General features: G+C 41.2%; 1 protein-coding gene across 1 annotated transcript in view; it reads left to right on the plus strand.

Annotated features, from left to right (window-relative positions):
* Positions 1-9,726: 9,726 nt before the first annotated feature.
* LOC134356825 (protein FAM3C-like) overlaps positions 9,727-21,184 on the plus strand; it is a 54,323-nt gene continuing 42,865 nt past the window's right edge. Inside the window, exon 1 of the mRNA XM_063067998.1 lies at positions 9,727-10,001. The gene's annotated coding sequence lies outside the window, so the exon portion shown is untranslated. The remainder of the gene's footprint in view (positions 10,002-21,184) is intronic.

Genomic DNA, 21,184 nt, shown 5'->3' on the forward strand with positions numbered 1-21,184 from the left:
TCCTTGTTTAATTGTCTGTTCTTGAATCAAATTATACATACAAGAAATAAATTTTTTAATTTTCCCTTTTTGAATTAAAATTTCAATTTCATTAGGCTTTGGCAAAAACATTGTTTGACCCAGCTTACCTATTAAGTAAGCCCTTAATTGAAAGTAACAAAAGAAAGTATTATTAGATATTTTATATTTATCCTTTAATTGTTCAAATAACATCAATATACCTCGCTCAAAACAATCTCCTATAAATTTAATCCCTTTTTGGTACCAATTATATAAAAGTTGATTGTCCATTGTAAAAGGAATAAGTCTGTTTTGGAACAAAGGTCTCCTTGCTAATAGAGATTTCTGTGTTTCCTTATCAACATTTATCTTATTCCATAGATCAATCAAATGTGTTAATGTAGGAGATTCTTTCTTTTCCCGTATCCATTTAGATTCCCATTTATATATAAAATATATATGTTAAGATTCTTTTTCTTTTCACTGGTCCATTAAGCCCATTAACATTAAAACTCAAAAAATTCAATAAATTAGTCATTATTCTTAACAAAGTTACTCCAATCTAAAACATTACTTATCTTCTCAACTCTCATAGTTCCTTGGGGAATCCCTTTAAACTTCACCATGTTGCTATGTGTTCCCCTCCCAACCTTCCAGGCAAAAAGAAAAAAAGATAGAAAAAAAAAGAAAAAACAAAATACCCCCCCACTAATGTTGTGAATGAAAGGAAACACAACACTACCCCCCTCCATTTTATGGGTCGCGGCAAAAGCCACACTTGCACACATGATTAACGTAGCAATCGATCAGTGCTTCTTCCAGCTCCCCCGCAACAAAAAAAGTCATATATATATATAGACAAAATTAGTATTTCTATTCCCAACTAATTTCCTCCAGTATTAACCTTTCTTACCCCCCTCATATAATTAATAATATATTTATACATTCATCCAGCTTCAAAAATCCAACAAGTCCATTCTTTAACCCAATCTTCATCTTCAATCTATCTCGCTCTCCTGAGTTTGTTCTTGTATCTGGTGAATATTCAGAGAATCTCGCACAAACTGCTCTGCTTTCTGGTAGTCATCAAAAAATCTTTTTTCTCCACCAGACAAAAAAATCTTCAAAGTTGCAGGATAACGCAGTATAAATTGATAACCATGATCCCATAGGGTTTTTTCACTGGATTAAACTTCTTCCTTTTCTTCAAAAGTTCGTAACTTATATCAGGGTAGAAAAAAACTTTGTTCCCTTTAATTATCAATGGCCCTTTTCTATCTTTGGCAGCTCGAGCAGCTGCCTGTAGAATCCTTTCCTTGTCTTGAAATCTTAAGAATTTTATTAAAATCGATCGTGGATATTGGTCATCTTTTGGTTTTGGTCTTAGAGGTCTATGTGCCCGCTCAATTTCAATTGGTTGAACCTCCTCTCCCATTTGCAAAACATCCGGGATCCATCTTTGAAAAAATTCTATTGGCTTTTCTCCCTCCATACCTTCTGTAAGACCAACAATTTTAATATTATTACGTCTACTGAAATTTTCCAACATGTCCACTTTCTCCAAGAGTCTCTTATGTCTCTATCATCTCCTTTACTTCCACTCGCTTCCAATTCTTCCTCCTCTTCTTCATCTGTGTTCTCTGCAGAATCCAGTTCTGACTCTGAGTCATTTTCAATTGCAGTGGGTCTCGGTTCTTGTAGTTTGCGTTGTGTCGATTTGCGCATGCGCATTTCTGGTGTCTTCTTCGGAGAAACCGTTGCCACTGCCATTGCTCCCTGTTCTACCGAAGGAGATCTAATCTGAGTCCGAGGCTCCATCGTTGCAGTAGGCCCTTTTTTCTTCCCGTCTCGCGGCTGCTTCGCAACAGCAGACTTCTTTTGTTGCAGTTTAGGAAGCATATCGTAAAGTAGTCTTACAAAGTTTATAAATAGTTTTCAGAAAATATTTACCAACTTTGTTTTATTTAAACAGTACTTTACTGATTTGTTGCAGGAGAGCTGGATTTACACGTCTCAATCCCACGTCATCACGTGACGCCCCCGGGGGGGCTTCTTCACACAGAGAGTGGTAGGAGTATGGAATGAGCTGCCAGACAAGGTGGTAAATGTGGGTTCTTTTTTAATATTTAAGAATAAATTGGACAGATACATGGATGGGAGGTGTATGGAGGGATATGGTCCGTGTGCAGGTCAGTGGGACTAGGCAGAAAATGGTTCGGCACAGTGAAGAAGGGCCAAAAGGCCTGTTTCTGTGCTGTAGTTTCTATGGTTCTATGGTTCTATGCTGTATCATAGTCTGAGAGAACTATGGTTAATTCAGGGTGACAATGCAGCCTATGCCAGATATTGAATTTGTATTTGTATTTAATCAGAAGGTGCACCACTTTCTTGAGACTCAATGAATATTATGAATATTTGCATTTACCTTATTCCATATACTGGATGCATTCAAATATAACAAATGTGTCCTGTTGTCATCACTCGTTTAGATTTTGCTTCCATGTTACACTTCAACTCATCCTGCAGACTGCAATTTTGTCCTATCATCTGCCTGCCCTTCCTTACAGTCTCACTACACAATGCAGCGACTTGTCTATCAATTGACCTCATCCTCAGCCCTATCACTCCAGTTCCCATCCCTCTGATGAATTAGTTTAAACGCTCCCTAACGGCTCTAGCAACCCTGCCCAAAAGGATATGTCCCCCTCTGGTTCAGGTGTAACCCAGTAAGTTTTTACAATTCATTCCTTCCCCCAGAAGAGGTCCCACTGATCCAGAAATCTGAACCCTGCCTCCTGCTGCAAACACTCAGCCACGCATTCATCTGCCAAGTCATTCTATTCCTACCCTGACTAGTACATGATACTGGGAGTAATCCAGAGATTACTACCTTGGAGGTCCTGCTGTGTGGCATCTTCCCTAAATCCCTATACTCACCATGCAGGTCTTCTCCCTTTCTACCTGTGTGTGTCATTGGTGCCAATGTGCACCATGACCTCTGGCCTCATCCTCACTCTTGAGAATCTTCTGGAGCCACTCTGAGACATCCTGGACCGTAGCACCTGGGCGGCAACACACCACTCTGGCATCTCGTTCATGGCCACAGAATTTCCTGTCCATCCCCCTAACTATCGTGTCTCCTATCACTATCGCTCTGCCTCCTCTACTCTTCCCAGCTGAGCCTAAGAGCTGGCCACATTGCCACTGGCCTGGCTGCTACTGCTGTACCCTGATAGGTCATCCCACCACCCCCCGCCCACCGTTCAGCAGTATCCAAAGGGGTATACTTGTTGCTGATGGGAATGGCCATGGGAATCCTGCACTGACTGCTTACTGCCCTTACTTCTCCTGGTGGTCACACATCTACTGTCTGACGCCTGCACTCTAGGTGTGATCATCTCAGCAGAAGTCTCATCTATGAGGTTTACAGTGTCCTGGATCATCCTGAGTACAATCAGTACCAGCCCCAGTTCCTTGATCTTTTCAGTCAGGAACTGAAGTCGAGTGCACTTACTGCAGCGGTAGTTATTGAGAGACCATTAGGTATCCTGAAAACCCACACTCACGGGAAGAGCATTCCACTGCCCTAGATAGCATCCTGTTCGCACGTGTTACACTTCGAACTGCTCCAGCTTAAGTTCTAGCCTGCACCTGTTCTGGCCTACACCTGTTGAGCTAAAGCCAAGCCACTCTAACACTGCCCACTCTAACAGTGGCTGCTCCACTTACACCTCATTTCTTTTTATTAGCTCCTGCCATGTGCCTAAGAGATTGTTATGACTGCAGCACACTGAGAAGTTCTGAAAGGCCCGAGCTCTGCCTCAGCAATGAGCAACCGCTCGCGATGATTGCAGCAGCATAAAAATACATCTAAGGTGGGGAAGTTTGTCATCAATATCTGCCTTTTCCTAAAGGTAGCTCCTGAGAAAGGGAAGAAAAAGATTTGCATTATGGACCTTTATTGTTGGTGAACAGTGTGATAATGAGATATGCATTGCCTGCATTTCTACATACAGTATAATCTTTTGATTTTGTTCGCATTAATACTTTTACAACAGCATGTAAGTTGGGAAGTGCAGATGTGTTTTCGCATGAAGCAAACAAAACTCTGTTCAGCCAGATTTGGGATACTTCACTTTCAAATGGAGATGTGACAGCATCACCTTCTATAGGACACCACCTCCTGTAGAAATTAAACACCAAATTAGATGATTGACTCCATACCAGAATGGCCACGAGGAGAATTTGCAACCTCCACATTAATGGCCTTTTTGGTGGAGCATTAATCCAGAAATTTATGACTTCCAGTTTAAGGTGGTGCTACCAATGACATGCGACAGCTTACTGGTAGTTCGAAAGCAAAGGTATATGATTTGTTCTGTGTTTTTTTTCTCTTTCTCTGTGGGCACTGGGGGGTTGTTCTTGTTTTATTAATTGGATTCTTTTGGGTTCCCTGCTTTACAACTGCCTGTAAGCAAACAAGTTCCAAGGTTGTATAATTTATACATTCTTTGATAATAAGTGCACTTTGAAACTTTGACTGAGAAATAAAAGTGATCCGAACAGAAGAGTGGATAATAGATAAGTTTGTTATAAATATGGATGTAATACAGCTAGTAATACTTAGTAGATAATCTGAACACCAGGGTTTTTGGGTAGCCTTTGGGTCACTGATCCATGTGTTAATGATTTGGATGCTGCTTCTTTTAAACGACCAGTCTGTGAATCACTCTGTCATATATTTCGATGTTTTAAAAAAATCTATGAATCAGAAATGTTTTATATATTGCTTTGGGTTTCTAGTATCCCTGCAGACTTTCTTGTGTTTGTTGATGAAACCTCCTTTCTTTTGGGTTGGAATTGCAGAACCTGTTTACCAATTTCATCCTGAGTATCACTATGCTTCTAATTAAAAGCATTCACAATTATTTCATAGAAACTTTGTTATCCTGAGTTTTCATTGTACTTGAGACCAGCAACGTGAATATAATTATTCAAGGAAAGGTTTGGGGATTAAAATTGCTTTCAGAGCCAAATCATTTTTGAAGAACTTACACAATTTTTCCAAGTCAGATATGAGACTGGCCCTAAATTGTCAATAATGTAATTTAATCTCTAAAACCATCGTAAGTCAATTTTCCACTTCCTGTTAGCTGAAGCCTGAACATAAAATAGTAACCGAAGTTAGCCACTAGGGTCCAGACTTTTCCATCTCATCTCTTACAAAGACCATCAACACCATTCAATTATATATCACTTAACATATAAAACACCCAGAACAATGCATATGAGAAAATCATGGGTAATAAGAAGACCAATTTTTGAGACACTGAAGTATTTTAAAGGGATTAGTATTTTAAAGGGATATGGTGCTGGAGGAAAACACAGAAATAAGGAAGGAGCAGTAAAAATGCAGGAATTTGAAAACAAAGGTGTGAATCTAAAAATCCTTTACATGGGAGTGGTTGTAGGTTAGGCAGTACAGGGACGATGGGTGAATGGAACTTGGTGAAAGTTAGGAAATGGACTGTGGAATTTTGTATGACTGCAGGTTTGAGGAGGGAGCATGAAGAACATGACTTGGGAATAATCAATTCGAGAAGCATGTATTTGGATTCCACGGCAAATATGAGTTTAGATGTTAATGAGATGGAAATAGAGAAGTTGAGCAATAACAGTGATATGTGGTCCATGGCAGAGTCAAAGTCCTGCATGGGAGGATAGTCCAGAAGATCTTGTCGCTTGGCATTCAGGATGGAGTAGTCATTTGGATTCAATGTTTGATTAGCATGGGAAGACAGAGAGTGGTGGTAGATTGTTGCCTCTCTGACTGAAGGCCTGTAACTCGTGTTGTGCTGTAAGAATCAGTACTAGGTCTGTTGATATTTATCATCTATATTAATGATTCGGATGACAATGCAGTAAGATCGATCAGCCAATTTGCAGATGACACCAAGTTTGGGGGCATAGTGGACAGTGAGGAATGCTATCAAAGCCTGAAGCTTTGACCAGTTGATAAAATGGGTTGAAAAATGGCAGATGGAATTTAATGGAGCCAAAAGTGGGAGGACAGACCAGGATAGGACTTAAACAATGAACAGTAGGGCAGTGAGGAGTGTGGTAGAACAGAGGGATCTGGGATTACAGATTTATAATTCCTTGAAAACGGTTCACAGGTAGTCAGAGTTGTAAGGAGTGCTTTTGACATATTGGGTATTGAGTAAGGAGCTGGGATGTTATCTTGAAATTTAATAAGATGTTGATGAGGCTAAATTTGGAGTACTGTGTGCTGTTCTGGTCACCTATCTACAGGAAAGATATCAATAAGATTTAAAGAGTACGGAGAAAATTGACAAGGGTGTTGTTGAACTTGAGGACCTGAGTTATAAGGAAAGGTTGAATAAGGTTGATTTTATTCCCTGAAGTGTAGGAGAATGAGGGGAGATTTAATAGAGGTATACAAAATTATGAGGTCTATAGAAGGGTAAATGTACTTTTCCCCACTGATATTGGGCGAGACTAGAACTAGAGGTCATGGATTAAGAATGAAAGGTGAAATGTTTAGCAAGAGCTAAAGGGAAACATTTTCACTCAGAGAGTGATGTAAGTGAGAAACATGCTGCCTGCAGAAGTGGTGGATGTGTGTTTGATTGCAACATTTAAGAAAAGTTTAGATAAGTACTTGGGTGGGAGAGCTCCGATCATCTGCTCGTGGGGTACTAATGTGTCGGTGATGTCCCAATATTACTCACCTGGCCTGGAATACCTGGCAATTAAGTGCCAGCCATTTTAGCTGCCGCGAGAGAATTCAGCAATTATTTTGGGCACTGTGTACATTCCACCTCGGACTAACGTCAAACAGGCTCTCGATGAACTGAGTGATGTAATCAACGGGCATGAAACAGCACATCTTGATGCCTTCCCCATCATTATGAGGGATTTTAACCAGGCCCACTTGATAAAGTCACTAAATAATTATTATCAACAAATCACCTACAGTACCAGGGGAAGTAACACACTGGACCATTGTTACACTAAGTTCAAGAGTGCCCTCCGTGCTATCCCACACCCACACTTTGGTAAGTCTGATCACGTGTCTGTATTTCTACTCTTGGAGAATAGGCAGAGACTGAAGACTGCAGTACCAATAGTGAGGACCGATCGGGAAGCACAGAAATGCTTTGAATTGGTGGACTGGACTGTGTTCAGGGACTCATTTTCGAGTCTGGATGAATATGCTGCAGTTGTTACCAACTTCATTAAATTCTGTGCGGACGCGTGTGTGCCCATGAAAACTTACTGTACATTCCCAAGCCAAAAGCCATGGATGAACCAGGAGGTTTGTTGCTTGCTGAAAGCTAGATCTATGGCATTCAAGTCTGGTGACCCAGGTCTGTACAAGAAAGCCAGGTGTGACTTGTGGAGGCTATTTCAAGAGCCAAGAAATAACTCTGAGTGAGGTTGGAGGCAATATTGGATACATGTTAACTCTGGCAGGGTTTGCAGGACATTACTTCCTATAAAGTGAAACCCAGCACCTTGAACGGCAGCGATGCTTCACTACCAGACAAGCTCAACGCCTTTTATGCTCTCTTTGAAAGGGAGAACATAACTACAGCTATGAGGATCCCTGCAGCATCCGATGATCCTGTGATCTCTGTCTCGGAGGATGACGTCAAGCTGTCTTTCAAGCGGTGTACACTTGCAAAGCAGCAGGGCTCAATGGAGTATCTAGTAATGCTCTGAAAATCAGTGCCGACTAACTGTCAGGAGTTCTCAAAAACATCTTCAATCTCTCATTGCTACGGTCAGAAGCTCCCACCTGCTTCAAAAGACCAGCAATTATACCAGTGCCCAAGAAGAGCAGTGTGAGCTGCCTTAACAACTATTATCCAGTAGCACATTTATCTACGATGAAGAAATGCTTTGAGAGGTTGGTCATGGTTAGAATCAACCCCTGCCATAGGAAGGACCTGGACCCACTACAATTTGCCATTCTCACAATAGGTCTACAGCAGATACGAGCTCAATGGCTCTCCATGTGGCCTTGGATCCCCTGGATAATGCAAATACCTATGTCAGGGTGCTGCTTATTGACTACAGTTCAGCATTTAACTCCATCATTCCAACAGTCCTGATCAAAAAGCTGCAGAACCTAATCCTCTGTACCTCCTTCTACAACGGGATCCTTGACTTCCTAACCGGAAGACCACAACTTGTGCAGATTGGAAATAGCACCTCCACCTCACTAACAATCAACACAGACACACCACAGAAATGTGTGCTTAGCCCACTGCTCTACTCTCTCTATACCCATGACTGAAGGGCTAGGCACAGCCCAAATGCCATCTATAGATTTGCTGATGAAACAACCACTGTAGGCAGAATTTCAGATGGTGGTGAAAGGGCGTGCAGGAGTGAGATATACCAACTAGTGGAATGGTGTCGCAGCAACAACATTGCACTCAGTGTCAGTAAGACCAAAGAGATGATTCTGAACTTCAGAAAGGGTAAGACGAGGGAACATGAACCTGTCCTCATAGAGGGATCAGGAATGGAGAGAGTGAGCAATTTCAGTTCCTGGGTGACAGTATTTCTGAAGACCAAACCTGAACACAACGTATTTCTTTATTTCTGCTTTTTTTTGCACTGCTTATTTTAACTTAGCTATTTAATATAGACATATGTACAGTATGCTTTCTACAATTCAGTTTTATTTCTCTATATTTATCATTTTTTCATTGTACTGTTGCCGTAAAGTTAACAAGTTTCACAAAATATGCCAGTGATATTAAGCGTGATTCTGATCCCAAGGGCCATAGTCCAGGTGGGACTGTGTAGAATTGTGGCACAGAATAGATGGGTCGAAGGCTTGTTTCTGAGCTGCAGTACTCTATAACTCTAAATGTGTCACTTCATTTGGAGAAATCAGAAAAATGGTGACCTTAATCTCGTCAAACAGATTGGGATTTCATTTCCATCTCTAAAGCTAAGTGCCTAATCAGCTGCACTACCTTAAATGTTAAAATAAGGTTTAATTAATTCTGATGTAACTTCATCGAGCTGAAGCTATTTTCCTATATTTATGCTGGTAAAATTGGCATTCCAATCTTTTAATATATAACTGCTAGAAGGAAATAACCAAGCATGCTTAACACCTCAGTAATCAGCTAAATCTGTTCTCGAGACTATATTGGGAAATAATAAGTTAAATGGAACAGTCAAAAAATGAGTCATCGTAACATCAAAAGTAAAAGTGTTAGATCTTTATATGGAAACTTCAGTTGTGAAATTACTTTTATGAAATGGTATGATTTACTTACAAACATCATTTTACAAAGTGCAAAGACTAAAATAAAAAAAATTGATCATTCTAGAGAGAAGACAAATTTAAATGTGTAAACATACTTTCTCAATGACTTAGAAAATTATAAAAAAATAATTTTCAGTGGAAGGGTAAAACAGTGTAACTTCAATGGTAACTACAATTTCTGCTAATTCATATTCCATATAAATAAAATAAATAAGCAATACATTTTGTTAATTTAAAGCTTGCAATCTATACCAATAACCATTTATTGCTCATCAGCTGTTTGCTCCAGTTCCACTGAATTATACTTGAGCAGATGCAATTTAAATTCCATACACTTAATTTGACAGTTAATTAACTTTATAGTTGTCCATTTCTTAATGTTAAAACTACATTCAACAACTTTGCCTCTATCAGTTTGCAACAGTTTTAGCCAATGATGTTTTGGCAACTCCTGTTTACAACTGTTGCAACGGGGAGATGAGCTACGAAAGTTTCTTTCATGCATACACAACATGTTAAAAAGGTGTGGCTTTTTGTTTGCAAGTACCTTGTTACCTCAGTCTCCTCCCCCTTTAGTTATTAGCAGAACCTCAAGTTCAATTTGGTAGCTTCAAGAACAGCAGAAAGACAGAAGGAACAAAAACCTTGTTCATACTGCGACACTGATGATTTGATAGCTGAACAGCAGGTGAGATCGGATATTTTACTGCAGTCACTATGGAGGGTAAATATGGTTTAATTTGGCCGTTGTTTGGCATTGTTGAAGGTTCTTTCATATTTACTTCCACTTCCTTGTTTCTCTAAAGGAAATGTCATAACCCACTTGAATTGAAACATTATTTTGTATCCTTCTGAAATACTTATTTCATTTTTGAAAATGAAAGCATTATATTACATGAGAATATTTTCTGGAATTTATCTGCAGATTACATTATAAATGGGATGTAATTGAAAGGTAATCATTAAGGTTACCTTGCATGTGGAAAACCTAAATCGGAAGAACAAATTATTACACCGTTGAAATAAGTTTTCATAGTATTGAGTTCTGCTAAGTAAGGTTCAAAACATAAGGTAGCATTTTACGAGAAATTTTTTCACATTTACTCCAGAGTCAATTTTATAAATTAGTTTCATTTGGAAGGGAGTAGACTGAATTGAAAAGTTTCCTTGTACTACATGCAGATCAGCAACAGCAGTCAGGCGTTACTGATCATCAAAGTCAACCTTGGATTTATTGTCATATGTACATACATGTGCAGGTGCAATGAAACATCAAAGGCTCATAAGCAGCATTTATAGGAAAAACATGATTTAAGCATAAATTATACACAATTTTTACATGAAAAAAATACAATTAGTATGAAAAAATAAAGTCCATTGTAATGCAAAGTGAGCAAAGCTTTCCCAGCATTTTTCGCTATGCTAAGTTGGTGATCAGAGTCGTACAGGTTTTTTCAAGAGCCGAATGGTTGAAGGGAAGTAGCTGCCTTGAACATGGTGTTGTGGGACTTCAGGATTCTGTACCTCCATTCCAGAAGATACCATGGCCTGGATGGTGAGGAGCTTTGATGGTAGATATTGATTTCTTGCAGCAGCGTCTCAAGTACATACAATTGATGCTGAAGAGGAATGGGCCCGTGACGTACTGAGCCGACCCCATCACTCTCTGCGGCTTCTTACTTTATTTGTGCAAAGTACATGGAAGACAAAAGAAAACGAATCAATGGCCACAGTGAAGCCGTCTGCATGGAGTGGCACAGCATTTGGAGCTCCTTCAACCTGGGTTCCTTTCAGACCTTGGGTACTCTCTGCACACTCTCTCTGTGATCATGAGGAATTCCTCTGTGCACCAGCTTGTTCTCCCTTCCTAAAGACATGCAAATAGCTTAATTAGCTGTGGCAAATTGCTCCTAGTATGTAGGGGTGCCAGGAGAACCAGGGGTTAATAGCCATACAAGTGACAATAGGCTGTGGGAAATATATGGGAAAAGAAACTAATTTTAAATATATATATATATATATTGGGATATTACATAGAGTCATAGTTGTACAGCATGGAAGAAGGCACTTTGTTACATGCTAAGCAACATGAATAAACAAGTTAATCCAATTTCTCAGCACTTAGCCCATATCCCTCTAAATTCTTACCTACTTTGCTGCATACTTCTTAAATGTATCAAATATACCGGCTTCAACCACTTTCTCAAGCAACGCACACAAAATGCTCAACAGGTCAGGCAACTTCTACAGTGTAAAGGGAAATAAACAACTTCCTTTTGGCCTGAAACGTTAACTGTTTGTTTCCCTCCATGTATGCTACCAGACTTGCAGAGTTCCTTCAGCATTTTTGCCACACACTAGGGCCAATTAACTTGCACATCTTTGGGACGTAGAAAGAGGCCAGAATACCTGGACGAACCCATCCAATAAAAGGGAGACTCGTCTAAGGTTTGAGGCATGAGATCCAAGGCAAGCCGGTGAACTGGATCCAAAATTGGTTCGGTGTTGGGGGGTAAAGGGTAGTGGTGGAAGGATATTTTTTTGATTGGAAGTCCGTGACTAGTGGTGGACAAAGAATTGCTGCTGAAGCCATTGTTGCTTCCAAATATAGGTATGATTTGTAAACTTACAGATAATGTAAAACTTGGAGGTTGTGTCGATTGTAAGGATGATCATCTAATGCCACAGCAAATGGTATTTAATTCCATCAAGGGCAAGGTGGAGTATTTTGCGAAGTCAAGTGGAGGTAGGACATAGGCAGTAACTGGTAGGCCACTAAGGGTTATTGATGGACAGGGCAACCTAGCGGTCAAAACCATAGTTCTCAGAAAGTGTAATAGGGTAGTGAGGAAACCATATAGCACACATACTTTCATGAATCAGGACAGAGAACATATAAAAGTTTTGTAGCGTTATGTTGTAACTTCACAAAACACTGGCCAACACTGGAGTCCTGTGTGGAGTTTTGGTCACCACATTGCCAGAAGGAAGTGGCAGCATTTTGTGCTGGCAGAGGTGTAGAAGAGATTCATAGAACATAAAACGTAGAAGAGTACAGGACAGGAACAGGCCATTCAGCCCGCAATGTTAGGCCAAACCAGCTAAAAAACAATCAAACACGCAAACACTAATCCTTCCTACCTACCCAATGTCTATAGCCCTCCATCTTCCTTACATCCATTTGTTTATCCAAATGTGTCTTAAAGTCCTCTATCACCGTACCAGGCAGCGCATTCCAGGCATCCGCGACTCTGAGTAAATAACTTACCCCTCACATCCCCCTTGAACCTACACCCCTCGCATTCAATGCATGCCCTCTGGTGTCGGACATTTCAACCCCGGGAAATAGATACTCCCCGTCTACTCTATCTATGTCCCTCATAATCTTATAAGCCTCTATCAGATCTCCCTCACCCTCTGCCACTCCAGAGAAAACAGCCTATCTTTATCCAGTCTCTCATGATAGCACGTGCCCTCTAAATCAGGCAGCACCCAGATAAACCTCTTCTGCACCCTCTCCAAAGACTCGACATCCTTTCTATAGTGGGGCGACCAGAACTGTATGAAATACTCCAGATGTGGCCTAACCGGAGTTTTATAAAGAATGGTGTCTGAATTAGGGGATTTTAGTTATGGGGAAAATGGATTGGCTAACTTTCTTTTCCATGACGCAAAGAAGGCTAGGAGTGACCTAGAAGTTTTAAAGATTATGTGAGTCTATGATATTCTAGTATGTACAATGTCAAATCAAATCAAGTTTAATTATCCTTCAACCATACATGGATACAGCCGAACAAGACAGTGTTCTTTTGGGGTCAAGGCACAGAAACACACACACGCACACACATTCAAAATAGCGAGAAAGAGAATGAGAACATGGTCACACAAGAAAACACATTTTTCATCCAAGACCCTGAGCAACAAGTCCTGCAAATTGATGGTTCCTGGCAGCCCAGCCTGCAATTCCACAGATCCAACACTGGGAGGCAGCATTGATGGGGGAGGCCACCTCCAACCGAGCACGGATGTCGCGCTACACCGCCCCCGGCGTCGCCTCACCTGGATTGCAGCTACAATGTGTCCATTTACAGAGCAAACCATCAAAATATTTATTATCAACAGGGAACAACTTCAAAATTAGCTCCTGAGCATTTCACATCTTCACTATTTCCTTTCACAGTATTTAGAACATAAAAATGAAAAACAAAGTCTTTATGAACTTTCCATCATCAATGAATCAAAAAAAGTTTCAAAGTAGAGGCCACTTACAAATGTTGACTAAGTCCTATGGGTTGAAGATAGGCAATTATTTTATATTCTCTGGATGTGGACTGCAAAGACAGCATCTGCTTACAACTCTCTGCACCTTTGGGCTCCAGTTCCTTTAAAAGCTACAGTGAGGATGATGTTTGATTTTGAGAGAAGTTCCTGGGCTTCAGTTTTCCTCTGCACAAATCACCTTTGTCCTTCTTGTTATCTTATCAGTGAATCCTTCACTCGCAAAGCTTCTTCCAGCTGATATGTTCTGCAGTTGTGGTATGCCATTGTAAAGGGGGGAATGTTCAGGCAAGAGGAGAATATTCTGTAACACTTTTGACTTAGGCCTTAGAAAGCAGAAGAGCTTTGGGCATTGAGAAACGCAGTTTTTCACTACAGGAACTCAACTCCTATTGCAGCAATTAAGTTTCTCATCAGTAATTCAAATTAATACCTTTTATTTGCAAAAGCAATCTGTTGTACTGTTATTTTGTATAGTGCCTCAAATCATTTTACTGATTAAACCTGAAGTTTCGGATTGCAGGTATTTTGTTTTTGGCCTGAAGAGTTGAGTTTTGCTGCAGGAAAACATTTGAAAATCTTTCACGTGATTTTCATCATAGCTGCCTGTAATAAAAACAACATATTATACCAGTAGGATTTTCTACACACTGTTTCAAAAGGTTCTCCAGGCAGTGACTGAGAATCTGTGCATTGATTTCCATCTGTGCTTGTAATAAAGGGCAAATCCCTTTTGGGAGTGGAGTCAGGGCATCTGTTAATGCTGAACTTCTTAAGTCCTGACACTCATTAAATTATATACGTTTAACGCACAGTTAGAGGAAAATGAATGCACAAATTGCAGCCACGCCAACCAAGTACCTCACAAAAATGGGATAAACAGGCCTGAGCTACTGATGCAAGCCTCCCTCAGTAATACTTTGACTAAAAGGCTGTATGCTCATTGCTCATGGCTAGATGCAAACAAATTTCTCCTTGCTTCAGTCTCCATTGAATTGAGCCCCAGTTGGTTAGACTCTGAGGTGAAATAGAAGAATAATTATTGGCCCTGTATGAACAAAAAAAAAATTGGTAACGCAATGCCTGATTTTTATAATAAATCACCAATGTATTTAAAATGCTATTTCATAGATAACACATAATTAATAAATGTCTGTATTTCATGATTCAACACTGTGTTTGTTCCAAAATCAAGTATGTTCAAAACTGAGTCCCTGATTGAATTGTTTCAAACCATTTTTGTATTATTCAGAGATTTCCTCCTACTTTATTCCCCTTGTTTTATACCCACCTGCAAATCTTAGCTTGCATGCCAATAACCTGCTTTGTGCACATTCTCTTGCACTGTGGTTAACAATAACGTGAAGCTACGGTGAGGAAAGGTGTGGCTTGGAGTACAGTCCGCCCTTTGTTTGGAGAATCGACCAGTCTTGGAATCCAGATTGTTTTACATGAAAAAAGAGTTCAGAAGTTAAAATTACAAGTCCTGTAGTGGGAGCATTTAGTGAGGATAAAGAATAATGCAGGTGAAAAATGTTTCATGTGATTTTCATTGGGTTTGGCTGTAATAAAAGAAACGTATTACACTAGTTTTTCCAGTTAGACGACAAATGCTGCCAACAAAGCTTCAGAATGATCGCTTCCTTCTTTTCCAGTCTGACTTAGTATGAAAAATTGATTTACTCTGGCGAACCTTTATTAGATATGCAGCAACCAGCAGAAGCAGATTTATTAGTAGAAGGATTAGAGAGGCCATGAAGAGAACAACTTTTAACACAGGATATTAGGGGGCTGGAACTCACTGCCTGCAACCATTTCGCTCCCCTCTCCTCCTAAGCGACTAGCTTTCAGCTGCCTTTACCCTACACATTGTTTTCCTTTCTCTAAGCTCACTCTCCCTTTAACAGCTTACTGTAAAACCCAACATTTTGATGAAACTTTTGGACAGTACTACCCTTCAATAATTTTTGTTCAGTGTCTTTTTTTAAAATCTGTATTGTAATGGTGTATTTCAGGATATCTTTCTGTGACAAAGCTGAGTGTAAAAAAAAATGAGATTGCAAGATCTGAGTAGCAAGAGACGTACACAAATTAAGATTATACTGTATATCTAGGAGTCACAAATATGTGGACTATGCCATTTAAATTCATAATTATAGAGCAATTTCTTCAAGATACTGTCAAAAATAGAATTCAGCTTTATTGTGGAGTAAAGGGAAGAATAATTTAATGTTCTCCAGTTTATATTTGTTTCTATGGACCCTGAGGTTGACATGTTCACAGTGCATAATGTGAGGTCAGGTAAATAATCCGGGCTTTTCTATTATTAATTTGGCTTTAGATATAGATAATTTTGCAGAATGTTTCTACAACCGATGAAATGTGTTAAACCCCATAATAAAAGTTTTGCTTCTCACCTAAACTGATGACTAGGTCAGAAAAAGATGAGTTGTCTAAATGGAATTTTACAGGATGAAAAGAACAGTTCAATAAGAAACAACAGCAGTTACTACTGTTCCTATTCTTTATGTTAATGTAAAAGAATTCTCAGAAAATCTGTGATGACATGTTAGATTTCAATTTGTATTTGGAATCTTGACAATGCAGCAAGATTACATTTGTATTCCATGCTAATTATCAGAAAAGGGTGGTATTAATCTGACTTGTGTCGGTGCTTCCAGTGTGGTATAACTTGGGATAGACATCATCCAACATATTTTGCTACATCCTGAAGATTTTGTTTCTTTCGTACATGCATAAATATAATGCTAAAGGTTTGCAAGGGACAAAACTGGTCCTCTGGAAGATCAGAATGGTAATCCATGCATGGAGCCAAAAGACGTGGAGGAGATCTTGAATGGATTTTTTGCATCTGTATTCACTCTGGAGACTGACACAGATTCTATAGAAGTGAAGCAAAGTGGCATCAACTTCATGGGCCCTGTACAGATTATAGAGGAGGAGGTGTTTGCTGTTTTGAGGCAAATTCGAGTGGATAAATGCCCAGAGCCTAACAAGGTGTACCCTAGGACCCTGTGGGAGACAAGGGCAGAAATCACAGGGGCCCTAGCAGAGATACGTAAATCATCCTTGGTGACAGGAGAGGTACCAGAGGACTGGAGGATAGCTAATGTTGTTTCACTGTTAAAGAAAGTCTCTAAGAATAAACAAGGATATTACGTGTAGACTGGTCAACCTGACATCAGTAATGGGAAAGTTATTGAAAGGTATTCTAAGGGACTGTGTATAAGTATTGGATAGACATGGACTGATTAAGGATGGTCAGCATGGCTTTGTGCATGGTAGGTTATGTACAACCAATCTTTCAAGCAAGTTACCAGCAAAGTTGATAAAGGCAAGGCAGTGGATGTTACATACATGGACCTTAGCAAGGCATTTGACAAGGTCCCGCATGGGAGGTTGGTCAAGAAGGTTCAGTCGATAAGCTTTCAAGATGAGGTGGTAACTTGGATTAGACATTGGATTTGTGGGAGAAGCCAGAGAGTGGTAGTAGATGGTTGCCTTGCTGACTGGAGGCCTGGGACTAGTGGAGTGCATCAGGGATCAGTGCTGGGTCCATTATTGTGCATTCCAAATCAATGAACTGGATGATAACGCGGTAAACTGGATCAGCACATTTTCAGATGAGACCAAGACTGAGGTGAAGTGGACGTGAGGAAGACTACCAGAGCTTGCAGTTGCTTTTGGACCAGCTGGAAAAACGGGCTGAGAAACGGCAGATGGAATTTAAGGCAGACAAGAGTGAAGTGTTGCACTTCGGTAGGTCTCACACCATGAACTGCAGGGCACCGAGGAGTGCTATAGAACAAAGTGACCTAGGAATACAGGTCCATAATTCACATAAAGTGGCAGCACAGGTAGACAGGGTCATAAAGAAAGATCTTGGCACATTGGCCTTCATAAATCAAACTATTGAGTACAGGAGATGGAATATTATGTTCAAGTTGTACAAGATGTTGGTAAGCTAATCACAAACAAGAGAAAGTCTACAGATGCTGGAAATCCAAGCAACACACACAAAATGCTGGAGGAACTCAGCAGGCCAGGCAGCATCTATGGAAAAGAGTACAGTCAATGTTTCACACCAGGACCTTTCATCAGGACTGGAGAAAAAAGGATGAGGAGTGAAAGGAAGAAGGTGGAGGAAGGGGAGGAAGAAACAGAAGGTGATAGGTGAAACTAGGATGGGGAAGGGTGAAGTAAAGAGCTGGGAAGTTGATTGGTGAAAGAGATACAGGGCTGGAGAACAAGGAATCTAATAGGAGAGGACAGGAGGTCATGGAAGAGAGAAAATGGGGAGGAGCACCAGAGGGAGATGATGGGCCTACAAGGAGATAAGGTGAGAGGGGAAAAGGGAGTTGGGTAATGGTGAAGGAGAGGAAGGGGGTCATTACCAGAAGTTCAAGAAATCAATGTTTATGCCATTAGTTTGGAGGCTACACAGACGGAATATAAGGTATTGCTCCTCCAACCTGAATGCGGCCTCATTGCAACAGTAGAGGAGGCCATGGACTGACGAGTCAGAATGGGAATGGAAATGGGAAGTGTAATTAAAATGGGTGTCACTGGGAAATACCGCTTTTTCTGCTGGATGGAGCATAGGTGCTCAGCAAAGAATTCTCCCAATCTATGTTGAGTCTCACTGATATACAGGAGTCCACACCAGGAGCACCCGATACAATACATGACCTCAAAAGACTCACAGGTGCAATGTCGCCTCAACTGGAAGGACTGTTTTGGGCCCTGAATGGTAGTGAGGGAAGAGATGTAGGGGCAGGTGTAGCACTTGTTCTGCTTGCAAGGACAAGTGCCAGGAGGGAGATCAGTGAGGAGGGATTATGGACAAGAAGGTCATGTAGAAAGTGATCCCAGTGGAAAGCAGAAAGTGGGAGATGGGAGGGAAAGATGTGCTTGGTGGTGGGATCCTGTTGGAGTTGGCGGAAGGTACGGAGAATTATATGCTGGACGCAGAGGCTGACTGGGTGGTAGGTGAGAAAATTTAAATTTATCCTTAGACTGTAGAAAATTGAGAAGAGATTTGATAGAGGTATATAAAATTATGAGGGGTATAGATAGGGTAAATGTAAGCAGGCTTCTTCCACTGAGGGTGGGTGGGACTAAAAGTAGAGATCATGGGTTAAGGGTGAAAGGTGAAAGGTTCAAGGGGATCATGAGGGGAAACATCTTCACTCAGAGGGCAGTGAGAGTGAGGAATGAGCGTCCAGTGCAAGTGATGCATGTGAGCTCAATTTCAACACTGAAGAGAAGTTTGGATAGGTCTATGGATGGGATGGGTAGGGAGGGCCATGATCTGGGTGCAGGTCGATGGGAGTAGGCAGCTTAAATGGTTCAGCACGGAGTGGACGGGCTGAAGAACCTGTTCCTGGGCAGTACATTTCTATGATGCTTTGACTACAAATATCTGCCCATCATACTCCTCTGTTCTCTACTAATATGAAAATTGTTTGAAATCTACTTGTTTTGTAATTGTGTCTCCTTTTAAATTTATAACAAATCCCCCAACCCAGAAAGCCGGAGGAACTCGGCAGGTCAGGCAGCTATCTATGAGAGGGAAAACAGTCAACATTTCAGGCCAAGACCCTTCATCAGGACAGGAAAGAAAGGGGAAGAAGCCAGAATGATGAGGGTGGGAGGGAGGGGAAGGGGTAAAAGCCAGGTAAGTGGAAGGTAGGTGGTTGGTGGAGAGTGGATGAAGCGAGATGCTGGGAGGTTCTAGGTGGAAAAGGTAAAGGGCTGAAGAAGAAGGAATTTGATAGAGGAGAATGGACCATGGGAGAAAGGCTCACCAGAGGGAGGTGATGGGCAAGTGAGCAGAAGAGAAGGTGGTAAGACAGGAGCCAGTATGGAGAAGGGGTCAAGAGAGAAGGGGAAGGGGGAGAAATTACTGGAAGTTAGAGAAATCGATGTTCATTGATGTCAGGTTGGAAGCTACCCAGACTGAATACGAGGTGTCAGGAAATCTTATTGGACAGACCTAACAAATTCTGCCCATCCGAAGGAGGTGCCAATCAGTTTCAGGGAAGTTGAAGTCACCCATGACAACAACCCTGTTATTTTTATACCCTTCCAAAATCTGCCACACATTCTGCTCCTTGGTGTCTCTGAGGCCATTGAGGGGTCCATAGAATACTCCCAATAGCGTGGTTGCTCCCTTCCTGTTTCCTTCTTCCACCCACACTGACTCAGTTGTCAATCGATGTTCTCTGTTTTTAAGTTGTGATACTATCCCTGATTAGCAATGCCACTCTCCACCCTCCTCTTTTACTTCTACCTCAATCTCTCTTGAGATAGCCAAACTCCTGGACATCCAGCAGCCATTCCTGCCCTTGTGACAGCCAATGTAATGGCCACAATGTCATTGTTCCATGTATAGGTTCGTTCTCTACATTGATCACCCTTGTTCCTGATACTTATCACATTAAAGTAGACATTTTTCAAACCATCTTGCTGACTGAATTATGCCCTACCTACTGCCTATCCTTTTCTCTATATATTGCATCTACCATTACACCAACTGCTCCATCCTCTGACCTATCTCTATGGTTCCTATCCTCTACCAAATTTGTTAAAACCTTCCCAAACAGTTCTAGAAAACCTGACCACAAGGACATTGGTCCCCCTCGGGCTCCATTGTAACTTGTCCCTTTTGTACGGGTCGCAACTTCTCCAGAAGAGATCCAAATGATCGACACATCAAAAACCCTGCCCCTGCAGCAATTCTTAAGCCACAGAGTCATCTGTCATATCATCCTATTCTTACCTTCATGGTATAGGCAGCAATCCGGAGACTACTTTGCTTGAGGACCTGCGTTTTAGCCTTCTCCCTTTAGGACCTCATCTCTTTTCCTTGCTATTTTGTAGGTATCAATATGCGCCATGACTTCTGACTGATCACCATCCCCCTTAAGAATGCTGTGGACCTGATCTCGGACCCTGGCACCTGGGAAGTAACATGATATCCGGGATCTCTTTCACAGAATTTTCTGCCTGTTGAATCCCTTTTCACTACCTCTCTCCACTTCTCCCCTCTTCTCTTCTGAGCCGCAGAACCAGGCTCATTGCCAAAGACCATCAGCTTTCCCTTGGTAAGTCATCCCTCCCAAGTATCCACAGAGTAACAGCATCCATAACACTAGTCATTGAGGGGGGTGGCTACAAGGGCACTCTGCGTTGTCTGACTATTCCCTATCCCTCTCCTGGCTGCTACACAATCACCGGCCGCCTTTAACTTAGGCGTGACTCCCTGAATCTCCGAAATACCAACTCATTCTCAAAGATGGACGTCGAGCTTCAGCTCCGGTTTCCTAACATGGCCAGTAAGGAACTGCAGCCAAGTGCATTTCTCATTGACGTAGCCGTCTGAGACACTGGAAGATTCAAGGGTATAGCATTCCCAATTCTACACTCAGTACCTGACTTCTGCACACAAAAGAGACAAAGGTAAATGGATGGCCATCAGGAAGCAGAAAGGGGATAGACCACCCATACATCAGAACAACAGGTTTGGATACTGTTGGGGGTGCAGGGTGTGGGAGGATGACCTCGCAGAGG

Source organism: Mobula hypostoma, chromosome 15, assembly GCF_963921235.1.
Source record: "Mobula hypostoma chromosome 15, sMobHyp1.1, whole genome shotgun sequence".
NCBI lineage: Eukaryota > Metazoa > Chordata > Chondrichthyes > Myliobatiformes > Myliobatidae > Mobula > Mobula hypostoma.